General features: G+C 45.9%; 1 protein-coding gene across 14 annotated transcripts in view; it reads right to left on the reverse strand.

Annotated features, from left to right (window-relative positions):
- The window catches only part of PAM (peptidylglycine alpha-amidating monooxygenase), a 125,479-nt gene extending 120,427 nt beyond the window's left edge, over nucleotides 1-5,052 (reverse strand). For 13 of the 14 annotated variants that reach the window (XM_017812602.1, XM_017812601.1, XM_017812600.1 and 10 more), the window contains exon 1: nucleotides 4,644-4,751. The gene's annotated coding sequence lies outside the window, so the exon portion shown is untranslated. Of the gene's footprint in view, nucleotides 1-4,643; nucleotides 4,752-5,033 lie in introns of those variants that run through there. The other variant, XM_017812590.1, reaches the window with a different exon arrangement.
- Between the last annotated feature and the right edge of the window lie 948 nt (nucleotides 5,053-6,000).

The following is a 6,000-nucleotide window of genomic DNA, read 5'->3' on the forward strand; positions in this document are numbered from 1 at the left end:
GAGATACCCTTCTTCTGCAGAGATTTATACAGTAAATATTGTATCAGTACACCAGGACCATGGATGTACAACAGCACGGATTAAAACACTAGAACAGTACTAAGGAGATCACCTGGAGTCATAAACTCCAAGAAAGAATACTGATAACAGAATGGAACTGCCAGGCAGTGGTGGAGTATGAGACTGTACCACGCACATGAATCACCAAACATGATATGATTCAACATCACCTTCAGCATTCTTTGTCAAAATGGAAGATAAATGCAGCAAAGATCATGAAACATCATTACCAGTCAAGAATAACCCAAAAGACATGGTGAGAACTGGATAGCCAGCAACCCTTTCTCCCCTTGTCACTGCAAGTAATCAGACTGATGAGATCCATCTGTTCTGGTCCTCATAAACTCAGGATGCAAAAGCATGAGTATGAAAGGATGAAAGAAATCTAGAGATTACAAATACAAGTTAATGAAAATCATTTTGTTCAAAACAGAAGTCATGTTTCCATCTATTCAATGATTCATTGAGAGCAGCTGCATTTTAAACTCCTTCATTTCATCTGGTTACACATCCTGTTTGGCTGTTGCAGAACCTTGGTATCTTAAACCAGAGCATTTGCAAGTGACATCTGCTGCACAGAACTTAAAAACTTCACCACTGCAGCAGGAACAGCCTAGGTTATCATTTACTGCCTTTCAGTCTCAGCAAAATGCATAAAACGGTTGGTTTCACTGAGTATTTTCAATAACAACAATATGTTGAAGGGCAGAGGGAAAGCAAGAAAATCCCTTGATGTAAAAAGCATGGTTAAGTGCTCACAGGGCTTGAAGTGCTGTTACAACAGAGTTCTTCAGCTAATGACTGGTGTCTTCCTTAGAAACACGCTGCCTGACCTCAGCCTACTAAATAAATCAGAAATGCTGATGTATCCTTTTAGAGGCTACTGTTAAATTCCATTCACATTCTCACAAAGAAAGAGTCTCTATGCAACTTATGTCTCTCAATAACAATAAACCCAAATAATTTAGATGTATACCTGAAAAACAGTAAGTTTCAAAAAACAGCACTAACCGTGAACTTTGCTTCCCATTCATACTACACTGCTTTTGTCAGTACTTGTTCTTTGCTCACATGGTCCCAAATTATACCTCAAAATGTTACTTGATTTTATTTTATGCTTCCAGAATTTTAACATAATCTTAACATACAAAGCCCTCCACACTTTCATTCCCACATACTTTTAATAGCAAATTTACAAAATCTCATTGAAATATTTTTAGACACAAATTATAAAGTAACCTATAGAAATTAGGATATATTGAATCAAAATATTTTTCAAGAAAAGCTTTTTCATCTTTCTGCAGGAACATGTTGAATCATTATTTCAAAATGGTTTTAGTTGATTCAACACCCTTGAGCAGTATATAAATAATACCCTGTTCTCCTTGTCTTGGCCAATTGGAAGAAACTGAATTTGAGTACAGGTAAGATTGACAGGACATTACAAAGAGTCCTTCACTTATCAGAGAGAAATGAAGGGGGTTATTCATTAAGGAGTATGTTGTAAATCCTCCCTGTCTTTCAGCAAACCTACGCATTTCAGTTTTATATGTTCTGACTGCCTTACAAAGGAGGGGAAAAAAAAGGAGAGGGGGAGACAAAGAGGGAGGAAGGGGAAAAAGAGGGGAGGAGAGGTGAAAAAGAGGGGGAAGAAAAGAGAGAAAAGTAGAAAGGGAAAAAGAGAAAAAAGAATGGGAAGAGAGAGATTAAAAAGAGAGAAGGGGGAGAAGGAGAAAAAGGGAGAAGAAAAAAGGACAAAAAAGAGCACTATCAAGCAGAGATGAAAGCAAGCTACCATGCACTAACCTAAATGCACTACATATTGCATGTCTCAATGGTTCCACCTCCTTCCAAACTAGTTTTATGAAGTTAGAAAATACTTAGTTGTGTCTTGAAAAAACATACTCTATTTATTTGATGGATCCAAAGATCGATCATGTAGCATGATGAAAACAGAACTGGGGTCACTAGTTAGAGAACATCCAATGTTTCTTTCTGCCACTTTAACATTAGACTGAGCTGCAATGCCTTAAGTAGAGATCTTTTTAAAAATTATTCACAATACTTTGACTGTACAGACTGTCATTCTAGACCAGATTGGTAAACCATTCTGGTAACAGTTTGCTCACATCAGCTAGCACCAGATATTGTTCTCAAAACACAAGATAACTAATATGGTATACCTGACCGGTACCACACAGAATATGGCAGACATGGTATAACCTACTCCGTGAAGTATTTAATCCTAACCGTTATAAATTGTTTTAAAGTATAAACTAACTTGTTTGGCTTCATTTGTGATACTTTTCAAATCTTTGTTTGTACTAATAGCTGTGAGTTTGGATAATATGAGCATCCCAGCAGATTTATTCATCTCGACTATGACAAGCAACAGCAGACCTAATTAAGCGCTAAATGGAAACCTGGCAAGTTATAAAATTCCTTTAAATAATCTTCATTTCGTTGTACACACCATTGTTTTGGACTATGCAACATGGATACTTTTGTCAATCTGTAAAATGAGAACTTCAGAACAAATCCAACCTCTTCGCTCCCTTTGAGCCATGACATGTAAAATGGAAGCAATATGCTAAGAATAAATTTGTTTTCAATATGCATGCATTTTACACCACAGTTCCCTTGTATTCCCATGTAAGGAATCAAGAAGAAACATCCTCTCTAACTGAACATTTTGTGGTATCAGCCACATGCAGGGAAATAACTTCCACAACAACAGATTCAATCGTGTCTTGGTTTATTTGACACTCGGCAGCCCTGAAGTTCTCTCATTTGACAAGGAAGCAGATAAAGCAATAAAATGGTGGGTTTGGATTTTGGATCAGATCTCTGAGATTACTTGGAGCTTGCCTGCACACACACCTGTGCAGGCCTCTGCCTCCATCTGTCAAGGGAAGGGCTGTGTGTTCTGCATCTGCTTTTGGCTACTTGCTGGCTCTTACCTCCTACATCTGCCATTTTCATCTGTAGCAGTGGTGGGGATCACTGTATCAAACAAACTAGCTAAGTACGTAAGGATTAAATTGAACCCCCTTTCCATTTTTTCTGCATGCACTAGTCGACAAACATACATTAGTCTTCCAGTAAAGTTATTCCTAAAAACTAGCTCCTGATTTCAGCTCTACAGCACAAGACACACTAGGGATTTCAGATCTGCAGCAAAAAAACAGAAATGTAAATAGGAGTCTAACACGTAAGTAATTTTAAAAATTAGGTTCAGTTAAAATTTTGAGATGGAACTGTGATTTTCTGGAAGTTAGATTACATTACTGATGTTTTTAATGTGGGAACACCTGTAAAGACAGAGAAGGAGTACCCCAAATCAAAAAAGGAAACAAAAGGCCTTATTCATATCAAGCGATATATCATCAAGAGACTTGAGATATTAAAAACGCCTGTCATCTTGTAAGAAGACTTCCATTTCCACACCAAACACTCTTCCTTTAATAAGTAGCTTAAAAATTCTGATTAATGCCACTGATTCCTCCTTTTTTTTTTTTTCTACTCCGAACTGTAAGAACACTCATCTGCAAACCTACAGCAGGCAGCCTGAAAACAGTCTATGGTAAAAGCCACCAACGTGTCAGTGCCGCACCCCCGTGCTTGTGTTCCTCGAGTCAATCCCAGAATCAACCGTGGCTTCACCGTTCCAAAGGGGCTTTGGGACGCACCCCTTCACACACCAATTCCCACAGCACAGCCGCGCTCAGGAAAGCAGATACTTATCTGGTACGGTCAAAAAGGTGTGCAAATCAAATTTATAAGAGAACGATACACAAAATGTATATATTTTGAAACTAATGCATCAGATCTAATAAACGAGTTTTTAAGGAAAAGAATGAGGAGCGAAGGCTTGAAAACTAAATAGACAAACAAAAAAAGCCACTCCCAGGGACTGTTGGGAACCACACCACCGCAACTCGGAGCAGCTGAAGTCGAAACTAACAGAATGTCAACACTCGACCGCTTCCCATGGCCGGACACCCAGAGGTGAAGGAATGACAGCGCAAGCGGGACAGCGCCGAAGTCCGGAGGGGCTCTGCGTGCCCCACCTTCAGCCATCTCCCCACGGCCGAGATGCCCTTCCAGCCGGACCCCCGAGCGGGCACCCGCCCCGGGAAGGCACCGTGGGAAACTTGGGCGGGAGGGAGCGGAGCGCGCCGAGCTCCGGCGTCTCGGGAACGTCCGTCCCTCGCTCGGGACACAAAGCCCGGCGGGAGGAGCGGGGGTGCCCTCGGGTGCCGCGCTCCGCCGCACCCGAGGCCAGGCCGGGCGGGCCGGGGCTCCCCCGCCCGCAGCGCCGCCGCAGCCTCGCAGCTCGCCGGGGCAGCGCCGGTCCCGGCAGCCGCACGGCCGCGGCCCCGGCGGTGCTCAGGAATCCTCTCAGGGGCTCCCGCGGGAGCAGCCGCGCCTCGGGCGGCGCGGGCGGAGCCGCACGTGTGCCCGGGCCGGGGCGACACCGGCAGCGGCACCGCCGCGGGGCCCGGGCGGATCGCTGCAACTCAAAGTACCCCCTCCTTCTCCTCCCGCAGCCCTCGCGTGAACGCGGCACAGGTGGAACTCACGGGAGGAAGCCGCGCCACGCCGCCGAGTCCAAGCCGACCTGCCCCCGCCGCGACGGCAGCGACACGGGCACGGACAGCGGGCGCCGTGTCCGCGACCCCCCTTCCTGCCCCGCCCCAGGACCGCCCCGCGCCCGCGCCCCGCCCCGCCCCGCCCGCGCGGGGGACGCGGCGCCGCTCACGTCGGCCGCGCGCGGGGCTCGGCAGGGCCGCTGGGGGGCGCTGTGCCCGCACCGCGCATTGAGGGGCGCGGGGACAGCGGAGAGAGGTGTCGGGATGGGCAGGGAGAGGGGTCGGGATGGGCAGAGAAAAGTCTCGGGGTCCCCAGGGAAAGGGTCTCGGGGTCCCCCTGGGAGGTCCGAGCGGTGCAAGTCCGGCGGGCAGGGAACAAACCTCGCCGTGCCGTGTCTCTCTGCCCTCGGGCGGGACTAGCTGGTTCCCTGTGCCGTAGCTCCCGGAGGAGCGGTCGTGCCCCTCCGGCTGCGGTCAGCGAAATGATGGGAGGGCTGTGCAGACCCCTCTGTGCGGGGCGGGAGCGGGGCGGGAGCGACCCAAGGCAGCGGGGAGCCGGAGTGAGGGATCCTAGGATCCAGGATCCGCAGGCTCCGATCCTGTACTGAGAGTGGCACAAGCAGTTCCCGGTAAGGAACACGTTTGCGTTTGGAAGCTTGTGGAGCTCTAGTGCACTTGAATGAGGTGGTGTTTTCAGTGGAATTCATAACATAAAATAGCAAGCTGAAGCTTGGGCATGTCTTACGATGAGCTGTGTTCCATACCCACCGGAGATGGAAACACTGCTCAGCATCTCTGGCTGAACAGGTTTGTGTGGGAGACCTTCCCAAGAGACTCATCTGCATAGGTCAGATGGAAGAATTAGGACCCAAATCTGTATTGTTTTTAAGCATTAAAAACGGCATTGTAATGAAACCTTACTTTGGTAAGAGGGACTGTCTTAACACTTCTTCAAAATATGAAAATATATATGATAAGGTGTAATTTTGCCACCTTCAGATTAAAGTAATACCTTGTTTTATAGGTAGATCTAGCAACTTCTTTGTGAAAATAAATCTGGGTAGTTGGGTCTGTGATGGGTGTTTTAGTATTTCTACAAAGGCTAGATGTGTACCAAGATAAAGCATTTTACTTATTCGCACAAAATGGAAGATACAACATTCTTTTAAAGCCTATTAATATTTCTCAAATTAAAGTACATCAGTGGATTTTTCGTTTGTCTTGGCTGCCCAGTCCTTTTCCTTCACAAGGTGAAAATTTGCCTTTTTTGGGGGGGATATAGGCAATTAGTGATTAATGTGTCACAAAGATGCTTTCATTTTTGATGGCAGGAAATATTAAGCTCTTT

The sequence above is a fragment of the Lepidothrix coronata genome, unplaced genomic scaffold (assembly GCF_001604755.1).
Source record: "Lepidothrix coronata isolate B3197 unplaced genomic scaffold, Lepidothrix_coronata-1.0 Scaffold37, whole genome shotgun sequence".
NCBI classification, from domain to species: Eukaryota; Metazoa; Chordata; class Aves; order Passeriformes; family Pipridae; genus Lepidothrix; species Lepidothrix coronata.